This window comes from Lygodium microphyllum, chromosome 18 (genome assembly GCF_053477565.2).
Source record: "Lygodium microphyllum isolate KBCC chromosome 18, Lygodium_microphyllum_v1.1.10, whole genome shotgun sequence".
NCBI classification, from domain to species: Eukaryota; Viridiplantae; Streptophyta; class Polypodiopsida; order Schizaeales; family Lygodiaceae; genus Lygodium; species Lygodium microphyllum.
This window is the reverse complement of record NC_141152.1, coordinates 142009259-142017242: the sequence shown is the minus strand read 5'-3', so window position 1 is coordinate 142017242 and position 7984 is coordinate 142009259. Positions and strand designations below refer to the sequence as shown.

The 7984-nt window shown below is 41.7% G+C and overlaps 1 pseudogene across 2 annotated transcripts; it reads left to right on the top strand.

The window, feature by feature from the left end:
- The first annotated feature begins 844 nt into the window (after window positions 1-844).
- Window positions 845-4728, top strand: LOC148021458 (receptor-like protein kinase THESEUS 1 pseudogene; annotated as a pseudogene). 2 transcript variants are annotated; one of them, XR_015694728.1, is made up of 2 exons: window positions 845-1083; window positions 1176-4728. The product of XR_015694728.1 is annotated as a receptor-like protein kinase THESEUS 1 pseudogene, transcript variant X1 (transcript). The 2 variants fall into 2 exon arrangements; XR_015694729.1 differs by having other exon boundaries at window positions 845-1095.
- Window positions 4729-7984: the final 3256 nt, after the last annotated feature.

Here is a 7984-nt window from a genome sequence, read left to right as displayed (position 1 = left end):
TGTGTTGTACATACATTTCATTTTAGACTCGAATAAAAGTGTAGCTTTGTCATCACCCATGTTGGCACTCATGGGTGCCCCATACTTCGGAGAAGATGCGTTTACGTACAGATGCACACCCATGTGAGAATAAAGCAATACATATGCTACACACATACATAGATAATGATCTATACTTTAGAGTGAGAGAGAGAGAGAAGGCTCACCTTTCAAGCAAATTACTTGTGCACCTTTGCATGCATGCGTACATTCATTAGAAATTGACCCAATGAGAAATCACATGGACACATTCATATTACTTTGTGTAAGCGTATCTATCACACATCAAACCAAAAGTGAGACAAATGAGTCTCTTGTTATGCCTTTGTAAACATCAACACGACTGATCTTCCTCTCTCTTTTCGTTAACACGCTATTCTTGTTGTTCCACATGTGCTTAAACATCATTGCATTAGTTTTCCTCATTAGGTCTCTGCCTTGCTATCAACAGGTTGCAAATTGCAATAATAGGCCTTTTGTCGTTTTGTTCGATTTTGGGGTTTTTCGCCAAGAGCTCGCGATGTATTTGTCCTTTTATAGTATTTTATTTAATACAACCATACACCACATTATGAAAAGGGGGACAAATGAGGATCTCATAATAACTGGAAGAAAAGCATGCAAGATTAATTTTTATTATTGTCAATAAACATATTTTAGATTTAGATTGGATGTTAAGAAACAAAAGCAAGGGCCAAGCTCTCCTCAAGGAGGCCAAAAAACTCAAATCCTTTTTAAAGGCCAGACAGCTGGTAACAATAAAATTTGTAGCCCAGAAAATGCATAAAAACTAGCCGCTTAGGCCCCAAGTTTGGCATTACAAAGACACACAGAGAGGGAGAGAGAGAGCGCGACTCCTATCAACGGGAACATCGTCACACACACACACACACACACACACACTCTCTCTCTCTCTCTCTCTCTGTCTGTCTCTGTTCTGCTGCCCTGATGAAAATGAAGACGAAGATCAGCCTTGCATCGCTTGGATTTGCGCATGCGTAAGTAGAGAAAACAGGGCACAGCTCGCATTGTTGGATAAGGAAGGTACAGGCTCAGGTATTTCGTTTTGTCTTTAAGAAGGTGTGCCTGACATTTCTAGCATTCGGTCTTACATATGAAGAGGGAACAAACTGCAGGTATATAGCTCGCATCGTCGGATAAGCAAAGCACAGGCCGATCAGGTGCTTCATTTTGTCTCTAGAGCGGAGTAAGGTCTCAGAACAGGTCAGAAATAACTAGGGCAAGTCCTTTTGTGAGTGGCCCTGAGATACAGAATTTGGCCCATTGCTAGGATCTGGTCACACTCTTGTTGGATTTCGCCGCACGAATGCACAATCTGCTGCATGTAAGCACAGGTATCGGTGTTGCATTCTGTCTTTAAGAAGGTGTGCAAGGGCATAACAGTTCGGAATAGTTTAGAAACACGTAGCGCATGTTCCTCTTTGAGTGGCCCTGAGATACAGTGTTTGGACCCAATCCCTTGACATTGATAAGATTTGGTCACCACAGTTGTTGGATATTGCTGCTTCAGGAAATCACAGCAAAGGTGTTTCGTTCCGTCCTTTAGAAGGTGTGAAGGGAACTAAGAGATGAGAGCAGGTCAGAAGTAGGGCTAGTTCTTGCTTGTGTGGCCCTGACATACATAGAGAATCTCCAAGATACATAGTGAATTCGACCAAATCACTTCTTTGGCACAGAGAAATGAGAAGAGGAGGTCTTTAACCAAAGAAGTAACACTGTAAGAGGAGCAAACAGTGGAACATTTGCCTTGAAGACTGTGCAGACCTGATCTTGGACCCTAGCAAAAAGGTGCAAGAAGAATGAAGGGATCCTCATCTGTACTTGTGCTTGTTTGGGGCCTGGCTATAGCTGCCATCAGTTTCAGAGAGCTTTCCTTTGCTGAGAACAGGTACTTTGTCAATTGTGGGGGCCATGGTAATGTCACTGTGGAGAGTATACCATGGCAGGGGGATGAGAGTACCCCTGCATTGTCGTATGTCAGCGCCTCCTCTTCATCATCACAATCTGTTGCAGCTTCATACACAGGGAATAGCTCCTTGTCTTCACCTTATTTTTCCATACTGAACACTTCCAGGATCTTCACCTCCACAGGGGGCTATTCCTTCCCGGTCATACCTGGCCAGCATTGGGTCCGCCTCTATTTCTTCCCTTTCTCATATCAAACCTTCGAGCCTGCCAATGCTATTTTCTCCATCTCTGCAGGCTCACACCCCCTGCTGTCAGATTTTAGCATTGTTAATGCCATTCAGTCAAGCAATGACAACTCCTCATTTCTCTTAAAGGAATATGCAGTAAATGTGACCAGCACTGATCTCACCATATTCTTCAGCCCAAAGTCCAGCTCCTCTTTTGCCTTCATCAATGCCCTCGAGGTCATTGCTGTACCCTCCAATCTCTTTTCTGACGACACAAACTTATTAGGGATAAACTCTCCCACTCCAATAGGTATGTCAAGCATGGTGCTGGAGACTATGTACAGATTGAATGTGGGTGGCCCCCTTATCTCTCCAAGTACCGATTCAGAAGGGCTTTTTAGAACATGGCAATCTAGTCAAAACAACCTTGTTTCCTCTGCAGGCATTGAGAAGTACAGTGCTTCAGCTCTTTCCATAAGTTACAAATCCAACCCTGACAAGGTGTTTGCACCTCCGACTGTTTACAGCACAGCTCTTCAAGTAAATGCTTCTCAAGCCTTAAACATGACCTGGAGCTTCCCTGTCACTGCAAATTATTTATATATGGTGAGGCTTCATTTCTGTGAGTTGGTGTACGCTGCAGGAGGCAAAAGGCACTTTAATATATACCTGCAAAATGAAACTGCTTACTCAAGTTTAGATCTTGGAGGAAGATATGGTCAGAATGTGCCTTATCATATAGACTTCTCTTTGGATATACATGGCGAGGAGATGATTTTGTTGCAGGTTGGTGCTCCTTCTAATGCTTCAGCTGTAGACACTGCTGCAATTCTCAATGGTTTGGAAATCTGGAAGCTTGTTAACAGTAATGTGACTGATGATAGCCCAGCTGCCCCCTCTAAAGTCAGGATTGCATCCATTGCTGGTGGCATCGTGGGGGCTTTGGCAGCAATAGGTTTGCTTCTGCTGGCCTTTTGCTTCTTCTCAAGGCAAAGAGCAAAGATTGTGAAACAACCAAATGGAGCTTGGGTGCCTCTCTCTATGCATGGAGGTCATTCCATTAGCTTGGCAAGCAAGACTACCTTTGTGAGTGGCACAGGCAGCTATGTGTCTTCTGTTCCCACAAACTTGGGCCGGATTTTCAGCTTCTCGGAGATGCTTGAAGCCACACGCAACTTTGATGAAACTCTTGTTCTTGGTGTAGGAGGGTTTGGAAAGGTCTATGAAGGTGAACTTGATGATGGAACAAAGGTGGCAGTCAAGCGAGCAAACCCTAGGTCCGAGCAGGGTGCTATGGAGTTTCAGACAGAGATTGAGATGCTTTCTAAGCTACGGCATCGTCATCTAGTATCATTAATAGGGTATTGTAAAGAAAATCAGGAAATGGTTCTTGTTTATGAATACATGGCTAATGGACCATTGAGAAACCATCTTTATGGTTCAGATTTTCGTCCATTATCATGGAGGCAGAGGTTAGAGATTTGCATTGGTGCTGCCAGAGGTCTTCACTACTTGCATACAGGGGCAGCACAATGCATTATCCATAGAGATGTGAAGACCACCAACATTCTGCTGGATGAAAATTTGGTGGCCAAAGTTTCAGATTTTGGACTCTCTAAGACTGGGCCAAGCCTTGATAGAACACATGTAACTACAGCAGTGAAAGGAAGCTTTGGTTACTTGGACCCAGAGTATTTCAGAAGGCAGCAGCTCACAGACAAGTCTGATGTATACTCTTTTGGTGTGGTACTTCTGGAGGTGTTGTGTGCCCGTCCTGCTATCAATCCTGCTCTCCCTAGGGATCAGGTGAACATTGTTGAATGGGCAATGCATTGGCAGAGCTTGGGTGAGCTGGAAAAAATTGTAGATCCTCACTTTGAAGGCACTATCTGCAGAGATTCTTTGGAGAAATTTGGAGAAACAGCCAGGAAATGTCTAGCAGATGAGGGTATCAACAGACCCACAATTGGTGAAGTTCTGTGGAATTTGGAGTATGCTCTGCAAATTCAAGAGACATATACGACACATTCCGCACAGGAACAAAGTGGGGATAGGATCTCAGAACTTCCCATCCTGCCTCCTCCAGAAGGTCAATGGGAGGAAAGTGTGGTAGCAAATCACACCTTTTCTGAATGTGATGATGACGAAGATGCTACAGTCAGTGCCGTGTTTTCACAAATGGTACGGCCTCAAGATAGGGAAGCTTGACATTTCAGAGCATGTGGAAGCCCAAAAGAATTTTGTGTTCTGCTTGCATTTAACCATGTTGGCTCCTACAGCAATCTCAATGGGCTTGTATTGAGACTAGAAGCATAGCTGTACTGAGGAAATGTTGACAGTACGATGCTGGGATATGCTAAATGTCCAGACTTGTATTTCTCACGTAAGGCAGTTTGAGGTATATGAAGTTGGTTTGCACAGTATTATCAAGCCTTGCCAGCATGGTGATTGAAGCTTCTTACAGGATAATGGATTGCGACAGGGTGCAGTTACTCTTAAGAGGAACATGTATAGAATATACAAGAGTTCACAATATTTGCTGTCTATTTTTGGTTGAGGGGAGGTAAAATATCTGTTCTTTGATTACCTTATTCAATTAGGTGTTGAGTTTTATTGTACAGTCCTGTGTGTGCCCTCTAATGTGAATGTTTTCTTCCATGTAATCAGCACTTGAAGATTGTTTTCAGATTTATTTTCAAATGAATTATGCCTTAGCGAGACCCCCAGGACATTTCTTACAACCAGAATGATGTCTGCAACTCGAACTTGTCCTCGTGTCTTCAAGTTGTGCTATATTGTAGCGCTTTTTTAATCACGTTTGAACTATTTGCTCTTGAAGCTTTGATCATTTAGAGGAGTTCAAACTAATGGCTTTGTGGTTCTTGTGTGCTGGAAATTTGGGAACTCCAGAAGAAGCATGTTGTTTATCCTCTCTATCTTCACCTGATGACCATACAGAGAAGATCTTAGTTCTTGATGTTGGAAGTGTTCTCCCTCAACCTAAGGTCTAGGAAGTGTAATCCATGCATGGGGTGGTATATTCTATATATGGGCTGACCTAATTTGGCCATATGGCCAATCTACAACTGCTCCATCCACCCAGCTTATCCAAATGTATTTCAAGGAATTCCTACATTAGTCATTATTGTTTTTGCTAGTGTGCACTGTTGGCTAGGTTCTAGTGTCGGTGCTTTCCTAGGGCCTCACCACATCTAAATGTATGTAAGATGTATTCTCTATTGGTCATTATGAACATGCGTTCTTCGATTGGTGTGCAGCCTTGACTAGGCTATTGCTGTAATATCTTTCTAATGCGTGAGGGCTACTTGGAGACTCCCTTTGGGATAACCCTTGAATCATCATCTTTTTGGTAGGGTCACCTATCTTTACTATCTTGTACCTACATGATGAACTTGTGATAATGTTTTGTGTTCACATTTGTATACTTGCACATATATAACCCTCGAACCTTATGAGAACTCAACACAACAATGGGATTAGAAAGAACTCTTATTCTTCAAGAACTTTAACTCTTTTTGGCTTTAAGCTCTCTTTTGTATAGTTGGCTCATACTCAAGCTGCAAACTACCTATGCTCTAACCACTCGAAGCTATGAATGCTAGAAAGGAAAATAAAACTTGAGAATGGGTGTACACACTTCATTGTATTCTACTGCTCTCCTTATAGATTGATCCATTGAGGGGAGCTCTAATGGATTGATGATTCAAGTGATTTCCATTTGCTTCAATAATGCCATTTAATAGGAAATGTAAGAAGAAAAATGGAAGTAAGAATGGAGAATGGAAACTTCTAAGACAGTCACTCGCTCACTCCCTTGTGCATGTGCGCGTGCGCACATATTCTCATTGGACATGGTTTTGTCTCATAGGTTGTTTTTTGTCTCAAACAGATGTTAATGCATATTTCTTTCTTTCTCAAGCAAGGTTATGTGATTGCAACAATCTCTCCATTTGAGGCTCTTTTCTCTCTCAAGTTTTGGCTATGATGTAAGTCTTATTGCTATGTTGTATCTTGAGATAGTTGGTGGCTACATTTTTGAAGGAGACCTTGTTCAAGCTACTAATGGACATTCCCCCTCTAATGGCATGATGTGCTAATTTGGTGGAGCTATTTCTTCTACAATACTAAAAAGGAAATAAGACTATTGGCTTGTAAATCAATGAAATTTATGAACTAAGAAATAGAACTTACAAGTGTGTTTATAATTGTGTTGTGAATCAAATGACTTGTATCTAAAACCACATTTGATTGCTTATTTTTGTAATTTGCATCTTCATATCCCCCTCCCTTCTATTCCCACCCCTCCCCTCCCCCCGTAGCTTTTCTACTAGAAACATGAGAAGGACAAGCTCGTGAGAAGCCAATGCTCGGTAGGTAATCAGACCCTCGTGATAACTACTCCTTTTCCTACCCCTCTCCTCCTCCTCCTCCTCCTCCTCCTCCTCGTCTTTTGGCACCTCATTGTTCGCATGCGAGGTTGCTTATCGTTGCCCATATGACCACCGAGTGCTCGCTCCACCAATTACACTCCTCATCTCCTTCTCCCCCTTCACAACTACTCCACCGCCATCCCCTTTCCCACCACCTTCTACCCTCCTCGTGCTCCCCACCACCACCACCACCACCACCACTCCCCTCCCCCTCCTCCTCCTCCTCCTCCTCCTCCTCCTCCCTCCCCCAACCCCAAGCCCCCCTTCTTGAAGCTCCCATTCCTACCCTTCCCCTCCCACACTCGTAACCCCCCATAAGCCCCCCTTCCCATCCCCCCCCCCCCCCCCCCCCCCCCCCCCCTCTTCGCCCCCATTTCCGTGCGGGACTCTTGCAGTCAGGCCACCATTGTCGAACGCCTCTTCCCTCTCTTGGGTCCTGCCATTGCGAACCCTTGTTCACATGCAATTGTCGCATGGTTTTTTTTAGCCCTTCATTCCTCATGGGCTTTGGATTTTCTTGGTCTGTGTGGTTTGGTGGTTGTCGTTCACGTTCAAGGACTCACATCTCGTCTTGACCTTGTCACGGAGCTTTGAGCTATTATTTATACGCATTCATTCGAGTATCCATCTTTTTTTGCCAATAATTTTAAAAATATGTATTTTAAAAATTTCAAATAAGAATGCAAAAACACATAAAAACCTTTAAAATGCAAAACATCTATAAGACACATTTAGAAAAATCACGATAATTTTTAGAAAAATAGATGCACGATTAGTCCCATTTTTCTCTAAATTTTAAAATTTGGAAATTACATTTGAAAAATTAAAAAATCCTTGAAAAACTAAATAAAAAGCCTTAATTTTGATATGAAGTCATTGAAAATAAAAAATATGTATTTTAAAAATTTCAAATAAGAATGCAAAAACACATAAAAACCTTTAAAATGCAAAACATCTATAAGACACATTTAGAAAAATCACGATAATTTTTAGAAAAATAGATGCACGATTAGTCCCATTTTTCTCTAAATTTTAAAATTTGGAAATTACATTTGAAAAATTAAAAAATCCTTGAAAAACTAAATAAAAAGCTATATATATATATATATATATATATATATATATATATATGTCAAAATTCTCATGAAGAAACTAAAAATAAAAATCAAAACAAACCCAATAAGATCAACAAAAATCAAACATAAAAATGCAACCACATGGATTCATGCATATGTGTTTATATCACTTTTTGTTTTAGTCGTCGTAATTAGCCTAGTTTCAAAAAAAAAAAAAAAACCCAAGAGGTCGACTAGCTTCTAGTCACCTATTTGCTTGTTT